Source organism: Bos mutus, unplaced genomic scaffold (genome assembly GCF_027580195.1).
Source record: "Bos mutus isolate GX-2022 unplaced genomic scaffold, NWIPB_WYAK_1.1 CTG458, whole genome shotgun sequence".
Lineage (NCBI taxonomy): Eukaryota > Metazoa > Chordata > Mammalia > Artiodactyla > Bovidae > Bos > Bos mutus.
The window spans coordinates 12,152-32,943 of NW_027219942.1; positions in this window are offsets into that span (position 1 = coordinate 12,152).

A 20,792-nucleotide genomic window follows, 5' to 3' on the forward strand; every position below is an offset into this window, starting at 1 on the left:
AAAACTCCATAGGAGGCTTGACTCCATTTAGGCCACTCAAAGGGCTCCAGGAGATGCCCGTAGCAACTTGAGAGGAGAGCAGAGTTCTTTGCTTCAACTCGACTGACTCCCTAGTTGGACCTTAATTGCGACCTGGACATCCCTGTCACCACTGGAGAGGAACACGGAGTTTCTGGACACAAGTCTATCTGAGGCCTATTTCCCCTGCAGTGACTTGTGAGGAATCCAGAGGTGCCTGTCATATCTCGAAATGAGACCTGATTTCCCTAAGGCAATACGAGCGGGACCTTGAAGTCCATGTCGCAACTCGTGAAGAACCCCAAACTTCCCACCAAGACTCGAGGAAAACAAGGGGATTCTCCCCTCAACAGGAGATGAGGCCCTTTCCCACTGCAGCGTCTCGAGAGAAATCCCACGTTCCCTCTTGAAACTCGAAACGTTACTGGACACCCTTCATGCAACTCAAGAATTTTCCGACATACCTGTCCTCATGTGAGAGGAACATAGAGTTTCCCAGCACACCTCAACCTGAGCTGCTTTGTCACTCCTCATCTCAAATGAGGGTCAATTCCCCTGCTTTGTCTGGAAAGGAATCCCGACGAACCTGTCACATCTCAAGAGGAGGCCGGTCTCACATTGAAATTCGACAGGAAACTTCGTGGGCCATGCCACAATCCCAAAGACACAGATTTCCACATCCACTCGAGATAAGGCATGATTCAAATGAAATCCCAAGTACTCAGTTGCAACACGAAGGGGCACTAAGATCCCGGTTGCATCCTCTTGAAAAAGCCACAGGTTCCAAATGCAACTCGACAAGAGGCCTGACACCCCATTCCCAACTCAAGAGGCAAGCCGAGTTTCATGCCTCAACACAAGACGAGGCCTGCCTCCCCAGTTCAAACTCCACAGAAACCCTGAGATCGAATCAGAAATGGAGAGGAATCCTGAGGTTCACGCCTCAACTCGAGATGAGGCCCCATTCATTCCTGTAGTGATGCAAGAGGAAACACGAATGGATCCCCCAGGTCCCCACGCAACTCTAGAGGAACCCTAAATTCCAGCCACAACTCCACAAAACCACAAAATTCTCGCTTTAATGCGAGATGAGGCCCTTTTACGCTGCAGCATATCCCAGGAAACGCCCCCTTCTCTCTTGGAACTCGAAAGGGAATTTGACACCCTTTATGAAACCCAAGAAGCTTCCTCAGATACCCGTCCCCACTCGAGAGGAACACTGAGTTTCTCGCCAAAACCCAACAACAGCCAAGTTTTCCCCTCCTCAACTAGAGATGAGAGTCAATTCCCCAGCTTCATCTGGAAAGGAATGCCAATGTCCCAGTCGCACCTCAAGAGGAGGCCGGTCTCGACTTGAAACTGGAGAGGAACCCTGGGGTCTTGCCACAAATCGAGAGACTCTGAGTTCCCCATCCGCTCGAGATAAGGCCTGATTCCCTTGCACTAATTCGAATGAACCCAGAGAATCAACTCACAACACAAAGGGAGGACTGATACCCCGTTTGCAAATTCGAGAAAAGCCCCAGATCCCCAATTCAACTGGACTGGAGGCCTGAAAACTCTTTTACAGCTCGAGAGGAAAGCAGACTTCTATGCCTTAACACAAGTCGAGACTGACTCCCTGTTTGAAATGGGAGACACACCCTGAGATCCATGTCAGAATAGGAGAGGAACCCTGAGGTTCCTGCCTCAACTGGAGATGAGGCCCTCCTCCATTGCACCGACCCCAGGGGAATCCCGAGAGGCACCTCACAACTAGACAGGATTCCTGACTTCCAATAGGCACCATGAGAAGTACCCTGAGGTCCACGTGGCAACACGAGGGAACCCCCACTACCTGCTGCAACTCGAAAAACACCTTGAGATTCCCCCTTCCATGAGAATTGAGGCTTGATTCCCCTGATGTGACTCCAAAGCACTCCTGTGGTTGCCCTCGGAACTTGAATGGAGACTTGACTTTCTTGAAGCCACACGAGCTGGATTGAGGTCCCTGTCACAACTCAAGAGGAGCCCAGGTTTTCTGCCGCAACTCGAGAAACCCCAGGAGACTTTTCCCATCAACGAGAGATGAGGCCCCTTTTGGCTACAATGTCTCGAACGGAACCCTGAAAATCAATTCACAAAATGAAGGGAAGACTTATACCCCGTTTCCTAATTCGAGAAAAACACCAGATCCGCAATTCTACTAGACTGGAGGCTTGAAACCTCTTTACAGCTGGAGAGGAAAGCAGAGTTCCATGCCTCAACATAAGTCGAGACTTATTCCTTTTTGAAACTGCAGACACACACCAAGATCCACGTCAGAAAAGGAGAGGAAACCTGAGGTTCTCACCTCAACTGGAGATGAGGCCCTCTTCAATTGCACTGACCCCAGAGGAATCCTATGGGCCCCTCACAACGAAAGGATTCCTGACTTCCCATAGGCACCATGAGAAGTTACCTGAGGTTACCGTCGCAACTCAAGGGGCCCCAAAGTTTCCAGCTGCATCTCGAGAAAGACCTTGAGATTCCCCCTTCTACGTGAACTGAGGCCTGATTGCCCTGCCGTGACTCAAGAGCAATCCCCCGCACCCCATAGCAAGTTGAATGGAGACTGGACTTCTCTGGGGCAACACGGGAGGCTCCCTGAGTTCCCCATCATAACTAGAGAGAAACCCCAGACTTCCCGCCAAAACTCGAGAAAAGCCACGAGATTACCCTGTCATCGCGAGATGAGGCACTTCTTTTCCTGCAGGGCTTAGAAAGCAATACTGAGTTCCCTCTCAAAACTCCATAGGAGGCTTGACTCCCTTTAGGCCACTCAATGGCTCCAAGAGATGCCCGTTGCAACTCGAGAGGAGAGCAGAATTCCTTCCTTCAACTCGAGATGAAGCCTGACTCCCCAGGTGAACCTTGAGTGCAACCCACAGATCTCTGTCGCCACTGGAGAGGAACACGGAGTTTCTGGACACAAGTCTATCTGAGGCCTATTTCCCCTGCAGTGACTTGAAAGGAATCCAGAGGTGCCTGTCACAACTTTAAATGAGACCTGACTTCCCAGAGGCAATACTAGCAGGACCCTGAGTTCCATTTCACAACTCGAGAGGAACACCAAACTTCCTGCCAAACCTCGAGGAAAACCACGGGATTCTCCCCTCAGCGCGAGATGAGGCCCTTTCCCACTGCAGTGTCTCAAGAAAAATCCCACGTACCCTCTTGAATTTCAAATCTGTACTCGAAACCTTTATGCAATTCAAGAAATTCCTCGACATATGCGTCCCCATTTAAGAGGAATACCGAGTTCCCAGGCACACTTCATTCTGACCTCTGTTGCCCCTCCTCATCTCGAGATGAGGGTCGATTCTCCTGCTTTGTCTGGAAAGGAATCCCGACATTCCATCACACCTCAAGAGGAGGCTGGTCTCACACTGAAACTCGACAGGAAACCTCGTGGGTCGTGTCACAATCCCAAGGACACCGATTTCCCCATCCACTCGAGATAAGGCCTGAGTCGAATGGAACCCCAAGTACTGATTGCAACACCAAGGGGCTCTGACACCCAGGTTGCATCTTCCAGAAAAAGCCATAGGTTCCAAATGCAACTCTACAAGAGGCCTGATACCCCATTCACAACTTGAGAGGCAATCAGAGTTCCATAACTCAACACAAGACGAGGCCTGCCTCCCCTATTCAAACTCCACAGAAACCCTGAGATTGATGTCAGAAATGGAGAGGAACCCTGAAGTTCATGCCTCAATTCGATATGAGGCCCTATTCATCCCTGCATCAACACAAGAGGAATCCCGAGGTGCCCCTCACAACTTGAAAGCAGATCTGACTTCCCTGAGGAAACACGAGTGGGCCCCCCAGGTCACCATGCAACTTGAGAGCAACCCTAAGCTTCCCACTACAACTCCACAAAAACCAAGGAATTCTCCCCTCCATGCGAGATGAGGCCCTTTTACGCTGCAGTGTTTCCCAAGAAATCCCACGTTCCCTCTTGGAAGTAGAAAGGGAACTTGACACCCTTTATGAAACCCCAGAAGCTTCCTGAGATAACTGTCCCCACTCGAGAGGAACAGTGAGTTTCCCGCCACAACCCAAGAAGTGCCACTTTTCCCCCACCTCAACTCGAAATGAAGGTCGATTCCCGTGCTTCATCTGGAAGGGAATGCCGACGTCCTCTTCGCACCTCAAGAAGAGGCTGGTCTCAAATGGAAACTGGAGAGGAACCGGGGTCTTGCCACATTTCGAGAGACACGGAGTTCCCCATCCACTCGAGATAAGGCCTGATTCCCTTGCACCAATTCGAATGGAACCCCGAGAATCAACTCACAACCTGAAGGGAGGACTTATACCCCATTTCCAAATTCGAGAAAAGCCCCAGGTCCCCAAATCAACTCGACTGGAGGCCTGAGAACTCTTTTACAGCTGGAGAGGAAAGCAGAGTTCCATGCCTCAACCTAAGTCGAGACCTGACTTCCTGTTTGAAACTGCAGACGCACCCCAAAATCCACGTCAGAAAAGGAGAGGAATCCTGAGGTTCCCACCTCAACTGGAGATGAGGCCCTCTTCCTCTGACAACATGAAAGGATACCTGACTTCCCATAGGCACCATGAGAAGTTCCCTGAGGTCACCGTCACAACTCGAGGGACCCCAAAGTTTCCAGCTGCAACTCGATAAAGACCTTGAAATTCCCCCTTCTACGCGAACTGAGGCCTGGTTGCCCTTCCATGACTCGAGAGCAACCCCCCGCTCAACATCGCAAGTTGAATGGAGACTGAACTTCTCTGGGGCAACACGCTAGGCTCCCTGAGTTCCCTGTCGTAATTCGAGAGAAACCCCAACTTCCCGCCACAACTCAAGAAAAACCACGAGATTCCCCCGTCATCGCGAAATGAGGCCCTTCTTTTCCTGCAGGGTCTAGACAGCAATCCCGAGTTCCCTCTCAAAACTCCATAGGAGTCTTGACTCCCTTTAGGCCACTCAGTGGCTCCAGGAGATGCCCGTTACAACTCGAGAGGAGAGCAGAGTTCCTTCCTTTAACTCTAGACGAGGCCTGACTCCCCAGGTGAACCTTGAATGCAACCCAGAGATCCCTGTCACTACTGGAGAGGAACACGGAGTTTCTGGACACAAGTCTGTCTGAGGCCTATTTCCCCTGCAGTGAGTTGAGAGGAATCCAGAGGTGCCTGCCACAAGTTGCAATGAGACCTGACTTCCCAGAGGCAATACGAGCAGGATCCTAAGATTGACGTCACAACTCGAGAGGAACACCAAACTTCCTGCCAAACCTCGAGGAAAACCACGGGATTCTCCACTCAACGCGAGATGAGGCTCTATTCCACTGGAGTATCTCGAGAGAAATCCCACGTACCCTCTGGAAATTCGAATCGGTACTCTACGCCTTTATGCAATTCAAGAAGTTTCCTGACATACGCGTCCCCATTTGAGAGGAATACCGAGTTCCCGGGCACACTTCATTCTGACCTCTTTTGCCCCTCATCTCAAGATGAGGGTCGATTCTCCTGCTTTGTCTGGAAAGGAACCCCGACATTTCTGTAGCAACTCAAGAGGATGCCAGTCTCACCTTGACACTCGACAGGAAACTTCGTGGGTCATGTCACAATCCCAAAGACACCCATTTCCCCATCCACTCGAGATAAGGCCTGATTTGAATGGAAACCTGAGTACTGAGTCGCAACACCAATGGGCACTGACACCCCAGTTGCATCCTCCAGAAAAAGCCACAGGTTCCAAATGTAACTCCACAAGAGGCCTGACACACCATTCACAACTTGAGATGGAAACGGATTTCCATAACTCAACACAAGACGAGGCCTGCCTCCCCTGTTCAAACTCCACAGAAACCCTGAGTCGATGACAGAAATGGAGAGGATCCCTGAGGTTCACGCCTCAGTTCGAGATGAGGCCCTATTCATCCCTGCATTGACACAAGAGGAATCTGGAGGTGCCCCTAGCAACTCAAAAACAGACCTGACTTCCCTGAGGAAACACGAGCGGGTCCCCCAGGTCCCCACGCATCTTGAGAGCAACCCTAAGCCCCCCACTACAACTCCACAAAAACCAAAGAATTCTCCGCTTCACACAAGATGGGGCCCTTTTACGCTGCAGTGTTTCCCAAGGAATCCCACGTTCGCTCTTGGAAATAGAAAAGGAACTTGATACCCTTTATGAAACCCCAGAAGCTTCCCAAGACAACTGTCCCCACACGAGAGGAATGCTGAGTTTCCTGCCACAACCCAAGAAGTGCCACTTTCCCCCTCCTCAACTCAAAATGAGGGTTGATTCCTTGCTTCGTCTGGAAGGGAATGCCGATGTACCAGTTGCACTTCAAGAGGAGGCACGTCTTAAAAGGAAACTGGAGAGGAACCCGGGGGTCTTGCCACAGTTCGAGAGACACAGAGTTCCACATCCACTAGTGATAAGGCCTGATGCCCTTGCACCAATTCAAATGGAACCCCGAGAATCAACTCACAACATGAAGGGAGGACTGATACCCCATTTCCGAATTCGAGAAAAGCCCCAGGTCCCCAATTCAACTGGCCTGGAGGCCTGAAACCTCTTTTACAGCTGAAGAGGAAAGCAGAGCTCCATGCCTCAACCTAAGTCGAGACCTGACTCCCTGTTTGAAACTGCAGACACACCCCGAGATCCATGTCAGAACAGGAGAGGAATCCTGAGGTCCCCGCCTCAACTGGAGATGAGGCCCTCTTCCATTGCACTGACCCCAGAGAAATCCTAAGAGGCCTCTCACAACATGAAAGGATACCTGACTTCCCATAGGCACCATGAGAAGTTCCCTGAGGTCACCGTCACAACTCGAGGGACCCCAAAGTTTCCAGCCACAACTCGATAAAGACCTTGAAATTCCCCCTTCTACACGAATTGAGTCCCGATTGTCCTGCCATGACTGGAGAGCAATCCCCCGCTCCCCATTGCAAGTCGAATGGAGACTGGACTTCTCTGGGGCAACATGCGAGGCTCCCTGAGTTCCCAGTCGTAACTCGAGAGAAACCCCAAACTTCCCACCGCAACTCAAGAAAAACCACGAGATTCCCCTGTCATCGTGAGATGGAGGGGTGGGGGTGGGGCGGCTAGAGAGCAATCCCGAGTTCCCTCTCAAAACTCTATAGGAGTCTTGACTCCCTTTAGGCCACTCAAGGGCTCCAGGAGATGCCCGTTACAACTCGAGAGGAGAGCAGAGTTCCTTCCTTCAACTCGAGATGAGGCCTGACTCCCCAGGTGAACCTTGAACGCAACCCAGAGGTCCCTGTCACCACTGGAGAGGAACACGGAGTTTCTGGACACAAGTCTATCTGAGGCCTATTTCCCCTGCAGTGACTTGAGAGGAATCCAGAGGTGCCTGTTACAACTTTAAATGAGACCTGACTTCCCAGAGGCAATACGAACAGGACCCTGAGTTCCACGTCACAACTCGAGAGGAACACCAAACTTCCTGCCAAACCTCGAGGAAAACCACAGGATTCTCCCCTCAACGCGAGATGAGGCCCTTTCCCACTGCAGCGTCTCAAGAGCAATCCCACGTACCCTATTGAAATTCGAATCAGTACTCGACACCTTTATGCAATTCAAGAAGTTCCCCAACATACGCATCCCCACCTGAGAGGAATACAGAGTTCCGGGCATACTTCATTCTGAGCTCTTTTGCCCCTCCTTATCTCGAGATGACAGTCGATTCTCCTGCTTTGTCTGGAAAGGAATCCTGACATTCCCGTCGCAACTCAAGAGGAGGCCAGTCTCACCTTGACGTTCGACAGGAAACCTCGTGGGTTCTGTCACAATCCCAAAGACACCGATTTCGCCATCTACTCGAGATAAGGCCTGAGTCGAATGGAACTCCGAGTACTGAGTCTCAACACCAAGGGGCACTGACACCCCAGTTGCATCCTCCAGAAAAAGCCACAGGTTCCAAATGCAACTTGACAAGAGGCCTGACACTCCATTCACACCTGGAGAGGGAAGTGGAGTTCCATAACTCAACACAACACGAGGCCTTCCTACCCTGTTTAAACTCCACAGAAACCCTGAGATCGATGACAGAAATGGAGATGAACCCTGAAGTTCACGCCTCAACTCGAGATGAGGCCCTATTCATCCTTCCAGCAACACAAGAGGAATCCCGAGGTGCCCCTTGCAACTCGAAAGCAGATCTGACTTCCCTGAGGAAACATGAGTGGGTCCCCCAGGTCCCCACTCATCTTGAGAGCAACCCTAAGCTTCATACTACAACTCCACAAAAACCATGGAATTCTCCCCTTCACGAGAGGTGAAGCCCTTTTACATTGCAGTGTTTCCTAAGAAATCCCACGTTCCCTCTTGGAAATAGATAGAGATCTTGACACTTTTTATGAAACCCCAGAAGCTTCCCGAGATACCCGTCCCCACTCCAGAGGAACGCTGAGTCTCCCACCACAACCCAAGAAGAGCCACTTTTTCCCCTCCTCAACTCGAAATGAGGGTCAAATCCCCTGCTTCATCTGGAAGGGAATGCCGACGTCCCTGTCGCACCTCAAGAGGAGGCTGGTCTCAAATTGAAACTGGAGAGGAACCCAGGGGTCTTGCCACAATTCGAGAGACACAGATTTCCCCATCCACTCGAGATAAGTCCTGATTCCCTTGCACCGATTAGAACGGAACCCTGAGAATCAACTCACAACACGAAGAGAGGACTGATAACCCAGTTCCAAATTCGAGAAAAGCCCCAGGTCCCCAGTTCAACTCGACTGGAGGACTGAAACCTCTTTTACAGCTGGAGAGGAAAGCAGAGTTCCATGCCTCAACCTAAGTCGAGACCTGACTCCCTGTTTGAAACTGCAGACACACCCGAAAATCCACGTCAGAAAAGGAGAGGAATCCAGAGGTTCCCACCTCAACTGGAAATGAGGCCCTCTTCCATTGTACAGACACCAGAGGAATCCCGAGAGGCCCCTCACAACTCGAAAGGATTCCTGACTTCCCATAGGCACCATGAGAAGTTCCCTAGGTCACCATGGCAACTCGAAGGAACCTGAAGTTTCCTGCCGCAACTTGATAAAGACCTTGAGATTCCCCCTTCAACGCGAATTGAAGCCTGATTCCCCTGCCTTGAATAAAGAGCAATCCTGCGCTCCCCATCTCAAATCTAATGGAGACTGGACTTCCCTGGGGCAACACGAAACGCTTCCCGAGTTCTCCGTCGTAACTCGAGAGAAACCCCAAATTTCCCCCCGCAACTCGAGAAAAACCACGAGATTGCCCCATCATCGCGAGATGAAGCCCTTCTTTCTTGGAGGGCCTAGAGAGCAATCCTGAGTTCCCTCTGAAAACTCCATAGGAGTCTTGACTCCCTTAAGGCCACTTAAAGGGGTCCAGGAGATACCTGTTGCAACTCAAGAAGAGAGTAGAGTTCTTTGCTTCAACTCAAGACAAGGGCTGACTCCCCAGGGGAACCTTGAACACAACCTGGAGATCCCTGTCCCCACTGGAGAGGAACATGGAGTTTCTGGACCACAAGTCTATCTGAGGAATATCTACCCTGAAGTGACTTGTGAGGAATCCTGAGGTGCGCGTCACAACTCAAAATGAGACCTGACTTCCATGAGGTAATATGAGCGGGATCCTGAGCTCCACGTCGCAAATCAAGAGGAACCCCAAACTTCCCGCCAAGCCTCGAGGAAAACCACGGGATTCTCCCCTCAATGCGAGATGAGGCCCTTTCCCAATTCAGCGTCTCGAGAGAAATCCCACGTTCCCTCTTGAAACTTGAAACGGTACTCAACACCCTTTATGAAACTCAAGAAGTTCACCGACATTCCTGTCCCCACTTGAGAGGAATACTGAGGTTCCCAACACACCTCAATCTGAGCCCCTTTGCTACTCCCAATCTCGAGATGAAGGCCGATTCCCCTGCTTTGTCTGGAAAGGAATCCCATCGCACCTCAAGAGGAGGCCGGTCTCACATTGAAAACCTACAGGAAACATCGTAATCCCAAAGACACCGATTTCCCCATCCACTCGAGATAAGGCCTGATTCGAATGGAACCTCGAGTACTGTGTCACAACACCAATGGGCACTGACACCCCAGTTGCATCCTCCATAAAAAGCCGCATGTTACAAATCCAACTCGACAAGAGGCTTGACACCCCATTCCCAACTCGAGAGGCAAGCCGAGTTTCATGTCTCAACACAAGACGAGGCCTGCCTCCCCTGTTCAAACACCACAGAAACCCTCAGATCAATGTCAGAAAAGGAAAGGAACCCTGAGGTTCCGCCTTAACTCGAGATGAAGCCATATTCAGCCCTGCAGCAATGGGAGAGGAATCCCAACGTGCCCCTCGCATTGAAAGCAGATCTGACTTCCTGAGGAAACACGAGCTGGTCCCCCAGATTACCACGCAACACGAGAGAAACCCTATGCTTCCCACCACAACTCCACAAAAACCATGAAATTCTCCCCTCAACATGATAAGAGGCCATTTTACGTTGCAACGTTTCCCAAGAAATCCCACGTTTCCTCTTGGAACTCGAAAGGGAACTTGACACCCTTTACGAAACCCCAGAGGCTTCCCGAGATACCCGCCCCACTCCAGAAGATGCTGTTTCCCACCACAACTCAACAAGAGCCCCGTTTTCCCCTCCTCAAGTCGAGATGAGGGTCGATTCCCCAGCTTTGTCTGGAAGGAATGCCGATGTCCCCGTCACACCTCAATAGGAAGTTGGTCTCAATGTAAAACTGGAGAGGTCCTGGGGGTTTGCCACAATTCGAGAGACATGGATTTCCTCAACCACTCGAGTTAAGGCCTGATTCCCTTGCAACGATACGAACGGAACCCCAAAAATCTACTCACAACCCAAAGGGAGGACTTATACCCCATTTCCGAATTCGAGAAAAGCCTCAGGTCCCCAATTCAACTCGACTGGAGGCCTGAAAACTCTTTTACAGCTCGAGAGGAAAGCAGAGTACCATGCCTCAATATAAGTCGAGACCTGACTCCCTGTTTGAAACTGCAGACATACCCCAAGATCCATGTCAGAAAAGGAGAAGAAACCTGAGGTCCCTGCTTGAACTGGAGATGAGGCCCTCTTCCACTGCACTGACCCCAGAGGAATCCTAAGAGGCCCCTCACAACTCGAAAGGATTCCTGACTTCCCATAGGCACCATGAGAAGTTCCCTGAGTTCACCGTCGCAACTCGAGAGACCCAAAAGGTTTCTGGGCAACTGGAGAAATACCTTGAGATTCCCCCTTCTAAGCGAATTGAGGCCCGATACCCCTGCCGTGACTCGAGAGAAATCCCGAGCTCCTCATCGCAACTCAAATGGAGATTGGACTTCTCTGGGGCTACAAGAGAGGCTCCCTGAGTTCCCAGTCGTAACTCAAGAGAAACCCCAAACTTCCCGCCGTAACTCGAGAAAAACCACGAGATTCCCCCGTCATCGTGAGATGAGGCACTTCTTTTCCTGCAGGGCCTAGAGAGCAATCCCAAGTTCCCTCTCAAAACTCCATAGGAGGCTTGACTCCCTTTAGGTCACTCAAGGGCTCCAGGAGACGCCCGTTACAACTCGAGAGGAGAGCAGAGTTCCTTCCTTCAACTCGAGATGAGGGCTGACTCTCCAGGTAAACCTTGAACGCAAACCAGAGATCCCTGTGGCCACTGGAGAGGAACACGGAATTTCTGCACACAAGTCTATCAGGCCTATTTCCCCTGAAGTGACTTGAGAGGAATCCAGAGGTGCCTGTCACAACTCGAAATGAGACCTGACTTCCCAGAGGCAATACGAGCGTGACCATGAGGTCCACATCACAACTCGAGAGGAACCCTAAATTTCCTGCCAAACCTTGAGGAAAACCACGGGATTCTCCCCTCAACGTGAAATGAGTCCCTTTCCCACTGCAGCATCTCAAGAGCAATCCCACGTACCCTCTTGAAATTTGAAATAGGTACTCAACACCTTTATGCAATTCAAGAAGTTCCCCAACATACGCGTCCCCACTTGAGAAGAATACCGAGTTCCCAGGCACACTTCATTCTGAGCACTTTTGCCCCTCCTCATCTCGAGATGAGGGTCGATTCTCCTGCTTTATCTGGAAAGGAATCCTGATATTCCCATCACAACTCAAGAGGAGGCCGTTCTCACATTGACACTCGACAGGAAACCTCGTAGGTCGTGCCACAATCCCAAAGACACCGATTTCCCCATCCACTCTAGATAAGGCCTTATTTGAATGGAATCCCGAGTACTGAGTTGCAACACCAATGGGCACTGACACCCCGGTTGCATCCTCCAGAAAAAGCCACAGGTTCCAAATCCAACATGACAAGAGGCCTGACACCCCATTCACAACTTGAGAGGGAAGATGAGTTCCATTCTTCAACACAAGATGAGGCCTGCCTCCCCTGTTCAAACTCCACAGAAACCCTGAAATCGATGTCAGAAATGGAGAGGAACCCTGAGGTTCCCACCTCAACTCGAGATGAGGCCCTATTCATCCCTGCAGTGACAGAAGAGGAATTCCGAGGTGCCCCTTGCAACTTGATAGCAGATCTGACTTCCCTGAGGAAACACGAGCAGGTCCCCCAGGTCCCTATGCAACTTGAGAAGAACCTTTAGTTTCCCACTACAACTCCACAAAAACCACGGAATTCTCCCCTCCATGTAAGATGAGGCCCTTTTACACTGCATTGTTTACCAAGAAATCCCAAGTTCCCTCTTGAAAGTAGAAAGGGAACTTGACACCCTTTATGAAACCCAAGAAGCTTCCTGAGATACCTGTCCCCACTCCTGAGGAAAGCTGAGTTTCCCGCCAAAACCCATGAAGTGCCACTTTTTCTCCTCCTCAACTCTCAATGATGGTCGATTCCCCTGCTTCATCTGGAAGGGAATGCCGACGTCCCAGTCGCACCTCAAGAGGAGGCGGTCTCAAACTGAAACTGGAAAGGAACCCGGGGGTCTTGCCACAAATCAAGAGACACAGAGTTCCCTATCCACTCGAGATAAGGCCTGATTCCCTTGCACTAATTCGAATGGAACCCCGAGAATCAACTCACAACACAAAGGGAGGACTGATACCCCATTTGCAAATTCGAGAAAAGCCCCAGATCCCCAATTCAACTGGACTGGAGGCCTGAAACCTCTTTTACAGCTTGAGAGGAGAGCAGAGTTCCATGCCTTAACACAATTCAAGACCTGACTCCCTGTTTGAAATGGAAGACACACCCCGAGATCCACGTCAGAACAGGAGAGGAACCCTGAGGTTCCCACCTCAACTGGAGATGAGGCCCTCCTCCATTGCACCAACCCCAGGGGAATCCTGAGAGGGCCCTCACAATTTGACAGGATTCCTGGCTTCCAATAAGCACAATGAGAAGTACCCTGAGGTCCCCGTGGCAACTCGAAGGAATGCACACTTCCTGCTGCAACTCGAAAAACACCTTGAGATTCCCCTTTCCATGCGATTTGAGGCCTGATTCCCCTGCTGTGACACCACAGCACTCCTGCACTCGTCCTCGCAACTCAAATGGAGACTTGACTTTCCTGAGGCAACATGAGCTGGTTTGAAGCCCCTGTCACAACTCGAGGGGAACCCCAAGTTTCCTCTGCAATTCGAGAAACCCCAGGAGATTCTCCCCTCAAGGCGAGATGAGGCCCCTTTCTGCTGCTGCGTCTGGACAGAAATCCCACCTTCCCTCTTGAGCCTAGAAAGGGTACTTGACACCCTTTAGGCAACTCAATAAGTTCCCCGACATACCTGTCTCCACTCAAGAGGAACACCGAGTTTCCCGTCACAACTCAAGAAGAGCCCAGGTTTCCCCTCCTCATCTCGAGTTGAGGGTCCATTCTCCTGCTTCGTCTGCAAAGGAATCCCGACGTACCCGTCGCACCTCAGGAGGAGGCCCGTCTGACCTTGAAACTCGAGAGGAACTCCAAGGGTCGTGCTAGCATTTGAAAAGACCCTGATGTCCCCGTCCACTCGAGATAAGGCCTCGTTCCCATGCAACAACTCGAATGTCATCCCGAGTATCAACTCACGACACGATGGGAGGACTGAGAGCCCCATCGCGCCTCTAGAAATAGCCCGTGATCCCTACCTCAACTCGACAGGAGGCCCCCACCCCTTTTCCACCTCGAGAGGGAAGCAGAGTTCCATGCCCCAACAGGAGATGACGTCTGACTCCCCAGTGGAATCTCCATAGAGACCCCAAGATCCCTATCAGAGCCAGAGTGGAAACCTGAGGTTCCTGTCTCAAGTTGAGATGAAGCCATATTCACCCCTGCAGTGAGGGGAGAGGAATTCCAAAGTGCCCCATGCAACTCGAAAGCAGATCTGACTTCCCTGAGGAAACCCGAGCAGGTCCACCAGGTCCCCATGCAACTCGAGAGGAACCCTAAGCTCACCGCCACTACTCCACAAAAACCACGAAATTCTCCCCTCAATGCGAGACGAGGCCCTTTGATGTTGCAGCGTATCCCAAGAAATCACACGTTCCCTCTTGGACGTAGAAAGGGAACTTGACACCCTTTATGAAACCCAAGAAGCTTCCTGAGATACCCGTCCCCACTCCAGAGGAATGCTGAGTTTCCCGCTACAACCCAGGAAGAGCCCCATTTTTCCCTCCTCAACTCCAGATGAGGGTCGATTCCCCAGTTTTGTCTGGAAAGGAATGCTAATGTCCCCATCGCACCTCAAGTGGAGGTCGGTCTCAATGTGAAACTGGAGAGGACCTGGGGGTCTGGCCACGGTTCGAGACACATGGATTTCCCATCCACTCGAGATAAGGCCTGATTCCCTTGCACCGATTTGAACGGAACCCCGAGAATCAACTCACAACCTGACGGGAGGTCTTATACTCCATTTCCTAATTCGAGAAAAGCCCCAGGTCCCCAGTTCAACTCGACTGGAGGCCTAAAACCTCTTTTACAGCTCGAGAGGAAAGCAGAGTTCCATGCCCCAACATAAGTTGAGACCTGACTCCCTGTTTGAAACTGCAGACACACCCCGAGATCCATGTCAGAACAGGAGAGGAAACCTGAGGTTCCTGCCTCAACTGGAGATGAGACCCTCTTCCATTGCACTGACCCCAGAGGAATCCTAAGAGGCCCCTCACAACTCGAAAGGATTTCTGACCTCCCATAGGCACCATGAGAAGTTCCCTGAGTTCACCATTGCAACTCCAGGGACCCCAAAGTTTCCTTCCACAACTCGAGAGAGACCTCGAGATTCCCCCTTCACGCAAATTGAGGCCCAATTCCCCTACCGTGACTCGAGGGCAATCCCACGCTCCCCATCTCAAATCTAATGGAGACTGGAATTCCCTGGGGAAACATGGGATGCTCCCTGAGTTCCCAGTCATAACTCGAGAGAAACCCCCAAACTTCCCACCGCAACTCGAGAAAAACCACGAGATTCCTCCATCATCGCGAGATGAAGCCCTTCTTTCATGGAGCGCCTAGACAGCAATCCCGAGTTCCCTCTGAAAACTCCACAGGAGTCTTCACTACCTTAAGGCCACTTAAAGGGCTCCAGGAGATACCCGTTGCAACTTGAGAGTAGAGTAGAGTTCTTTGCTTCAAATCGAGACGAGGCTTGACTCCCCAGGGGAACCTTGAATGCAACCCGGTGATCCCTGTCCCCACTGGAGAGGAACATGGAGTTTCTAGACACAAGTCTATCTGAGGAATATTTACCCTGCAGTGACTTGTGAGGAATCCGAGGTGCGCGTCACAACTCGAAATGAGAGGCAATACTAGCTGGATCCTGAGGTCCACGTCGCAACCCAAGAGGAACCTCAAACTTCCTGCCAAGCCTCGAGGAAAACCACGGGATTCTTCCTTCAACGTGAGATGAGGCCCTTTCCCACTGCAGCATCTCAAGAGTAATCCCACGTTCCCTCTTGAAACTCGAAATGGTACTTGACACCCTTTATGAAACTCAAGAAGTTCCCCGACATACCCGTCCCCAATTAAGGTGAACACAGAGTTTCCCGACACGCCTCAATCTGAGCCCCTTTGCCCCTCCTCATTTCGAGATGACGGGCAACTCCCCTGCTTTGTCTGGAAAGGAATCCCAACGTTCCCGTCGCACCTCAAGAAGAGGCCGGTCTCACATTGAAACTCGACAGGAAAGCTCGTGGGTCGTGCCACAATCCCAAAGACACCGATTTCCCCATCCACTCGAGATAAGGCCTTATTTGAATGGAACCCCGAGTACTGAGTCGAAACACCAAGGGGCACAGATACCCCAGTTGCATGCTCGAAAAAAAGCTGCAGGTTAAAAATCCAACTTGACAAGAGGCTTGAGACCCCATTCCCAACTCGAGAGGCAAGCCGAATTCCATGCCTCAACACAGGACAAGACCTGCCTCCCCTGTTCAAATTCCACAGAAACCACGAGATCCCTGTAAGAGCTGGAGAGGAACCGCGAGGTTCCCGCCTCAACTCGAGATGAGGCCCTATTCATCCCTGCAGCGACGGGAGAGGTATCCTGAAGTGCCACTCACAACTCAAAAGCAGATATGACTTCCCTGAGGTAACACTAGCGGGTCCCCCAGGTCCCCAGGCAACTCTAGAGGAACCCTAAGCTTCCGCCACAACTCCACAAAAACCACAAAATTCTCCCCTCAACGTGAGATGAGGCCCTTTTATGCTGCAGCATATCCCAGGAAACCCCCGTTCCCTCTTGGAACTCAAAAGGAAACTTGACACCCTTTATGAAACCCCAGAAGCTTCCCGAGATACCCGTTTCCACTCAAGAGGAATGCTGGGTTTTCGCCACAACCCAACAAGAGCTCCATTTTCTCCTCCTCAACTTTGAGATGAGGGTCGATTCCCCAGATTCATCTGGAAGGGAATGCTGACATCGCCGTTGCACCTCAAGAGGAGGCCGGTCTCAGCTTGAAACTGGAAAGGAACCCAGCGGTCTTGCCACAAATCGAGAGACACAGAGTTCCCTATTCACTCGAGATAAGGCCTGATTCCCTTGCACTGATTCAAATGGAACCCCGAGAATCAACTCACAACAAGAAGGGAGGCCTGATACCCCATTTGCAAAATCGAGAAAAGCCCCAGATCCCCAATTCAACTCGACTGGAGGCCTGAAACCTCTTTTACAGCTCGAGAGGAAAGCAGAGTTCCATGCCTTAACACAATTCGAGACCTGACTCCCTGTTTGAAATGGAAGACATACCCCAAGATCCATGTCAGAACAGGAGAGGAACCCTGAGGTTCCCGCCTAAACTGGAGATGAGGCCCTCTTCCATTGCACTGACCCCAGAGGAATCCTAAGAGGCCCCTTACAACTCAAAAGGATACCTGACTTCCCATAGGCACCATTAGATGTTCCCTGAGGTCACCGTGGAAACTCGAGGGACCTCAAAGTTTCCTGCTGCAACTCGAGAAAGATCTTGAGATTCCCCCTTCTATGCGAATTGAGGCCTGATTCTCCTACCATGACTCGAGAGCAATCCCACGCTCCCCATCGCAACTAGAATGGAGACTTGACTTCTCTTGGGCAACATGGGAGGCTCCCTGAGTTCCCCGTCGTAACTCAAGAGAAACCCCAAACTTTCCGCCATAACTCGAGAAAAACCACGAGATTCCTCCGTCACCGCGAGATGAGGCCATTCTTTTCCTGCAGAGCCTAGAGAGCAATCCCAAGTTCCCTCTCAAAACTCCATAGGAGGCTTGACTCCCCCGCTCCAGGAGATGCCTGTTGCAACTCGAGAGGAGAGCAGAGTTCCATCTTTCAACTCGAGACGAGGCCTGACTTCCCAGGTGAACCTTGAACGGAACCCAGAGATCCCTGTCACCACTAGAGAGGAACACAGAGTTTCTGGACACAAGTCTATCTGAGGCCTATTTCACCTGCAGTGACTTGCGAGAAATCCAGAAGTGCCTGTCACAACATGAAATGAGACCTGACTTCCCTGAGGCAACAAGAGCAGGACCCTGAGGTCCACGTCACAACATGAGAGGAACCCCAAACTTCCTGCCAAACCTCAAGGAAAACCACGGGATTTCCCCCTCAAAGTGAGATGAGGCCCTTTTCCACTCCAGTGTCTCAAGAGCAATCCCATGTACCCTCTTGAAATTCGAATCGGTACTCGACACCTTTATGCAATTCAAGTAGTTTCCTGACATACGTGTCCCCACTTGAGAGGAATACCAAGTTCCTGGGCACACTTCATTCTGAGCTCTTTGGCCCCTCCTCATTTCGAGATGAGGGTCGATTCTCCTGCTTTGTCTGGAAAGGAAGCCCAACAATCCCATCGCAAATCAAAAGGAGGCCAGTCTCATATTGAAACTCGACAGGAAACCTCGTGGATCATGCCACAATCCCAAAGACACCGATTTCCCCATCCACTTGAGATAAGGCCTGATTCAAATGGAACCCCAAGTACTGAGTCACAACACAAAGGGGCACTGGCACCCCAGTTGCATCCTCTAGAAAAAGCAACAGGTTCCAAATTCAACTCAACAGGAGGCCTGACACCCCATTCACAACTTGAGAGAGAAGCCGAGCTCCATGCCTCAACACAAGACGAGGCCTGCCTCCCCTGTTCAAACTCCACAGAAACCCTGAGATCGATGTCAGAAATGGAGAGGAACCCTGAGATTCACGCCCCAACTCGAGATGAGGCCCTATTTATCCCTTCAGCGACGTAAGAGGAATACCGAGGTGCCCCTTGCAACTCGAAAGATCTGACTTCCGTGAGAAAACACAAGCGGGTCCCCCAGGCCCTCACACAACCTGAGAGCAACCCTGAGCTTCCCTCTACAACTCCACAAAAACCACAGAATTCTCCCCTCTACTTCAGATGAGGCCCTTTTATGCTGCAGTGTTTCCCAAGAAATCCCAAGTTCCCCTTGGAAGTAGAAAGGGAACTTGACACCCTTTATGAAACCCCAGAAGCTTCCCAAGATACCCATGCCCACTCCAGACGAACGCTGAGTTTCCCGCCACAACCCAAGAAGAGCCACTTGTTACCCTCCTCAACTCAAAGTGAGGGTCGATTCCCCTGCTTCGTCTGAAAGGGAATGCAGACGTCCCTGTAGCACCTCAATAGGAGGCCAGTCTCAAACTGAAATTGGAGAGGAACCCACGGGTCTTGCCACAATTCGAGAGACATGGAGTTTCCCATCCGTCAAGATAAGGCCTGATTCCCTTGCACCGATGCGAATGGAATCCCGAGAATCAACTCACAACACGAAGGGAGGACTGATACCCCAGTTCCAAATTCGAGAAAAGCCCCAGGTCCCAATTCAACTTGACTGGAGGCCTGAAACCTCTTTTACAGCTGGAGAGAAAAGCAGAGTTCCATGCCTGAACACAGTTGAGACCTGACTTCCCATTTGAAACTTCAGAAACACCCCGAGATCCACGTCAGAACAGGAGAGGAACCATGAGGTTCCCGCCTGAACAGGAGATGAGGCCCTCTTCCATTGTACAGACACCAGGAATCCTGAGAGGCCCCTCACAACTCGAAAGGATTCCTGACTTCCCATGGACACCATGAGAAGTTCCCTGAGGTCACCGTGGCAACTCTAGGGACCCCAAAGTTTCCTGCCGCAACTCGAGAAAGACCTTGAGATTCCCCCTTCAACGTGAATTGAGGCCCAATTCCCCTGCCGTGACTTGAGAGAAATCCCACGCTCCCCATCTCAAATCTAATGGAGACTGGACTTCCCTGGGGCAACACGGGAGGCTCCCTTAGCTCCCAGTCGTATCTCGAGAGAAACCCCAAGCTTCCCACCAGAACTCGAGAAAAAGCACGAGATTGCCCCATCATCGCGAGATGAAGCCGTTCTTTCTTGGAGCGCCTAGAGAGCAATCCTGAGTTCCCTCTGAAAACTCCATAAGGGTCTTGACTCCTTTAAGGCCACTTAAACGGCTCCAGGAAATACCCGTTGTAACTCGAGAGTAGAGTTCTTTGCTTCAAATCGAGACGAGGCTTGACTCCCCAGGGGAACCTTGAATGCAACCTGGAGATCCCTGTCCCCATTGGAGAGGTACACGGAGTTTATGGACACAAGTCTATCTGAGGAATATTTACCCTGCAGTGACTTGTGAGGAATCCCGAGGTGCCCGTTACAACTCGAAATGAGACCTGACTTCCCTGAGGCAATACAAGTGGGACCCTGAGGTCCACATTGCAACACGAGAGGAACCCCAAACTTCCTGCCAAACCTCGAGGAAAACCATGGGATTCTCCCCTCAATGCGAGATGAGGCCCTTTCCCAATGCAGCGTCTCGAGAGAAATCCCACGTTCCCTCTTGAAACTCAAAACAGTACTCCACACCCTTTTAGAAACTCAAGAAGTTCCCCGACATACCCGTCCCCACTTGAGAGGAACACAGAGTTTCCCGACACTCCTCAATCTGAGCCCCTTTGCCCCTCCTCGTCTTGAGATGAGGGTCGATTGCCCTGATTTGTCTGGATAGGAATCCCGACGTTCCCGTCGCAACTCAAGAGGAGGCCGGTCTCACCTTGACATTCGACAGGAAACCTCGTGGGTTCTGTCACAATCCCAAAGACACCCATTTCCCCATCCACTCGAGATAAGGCCTGATTCAAATGGAACCCCGAGTACTGAGTCGCAACACCAAGGGGCACTGACACCCCGGTTGCATCCTCCATAAAAAGCTGCAGGTTACAAATCCAACTCGACAAGAGGCTTGACACCCCATTCCCAACTCGAGAGGCAAGCCAAATTCCATGCCTCAACACAAGACGAGGCCTGCCTCCCCAGTTCAAACTCCACTGAAACCCTA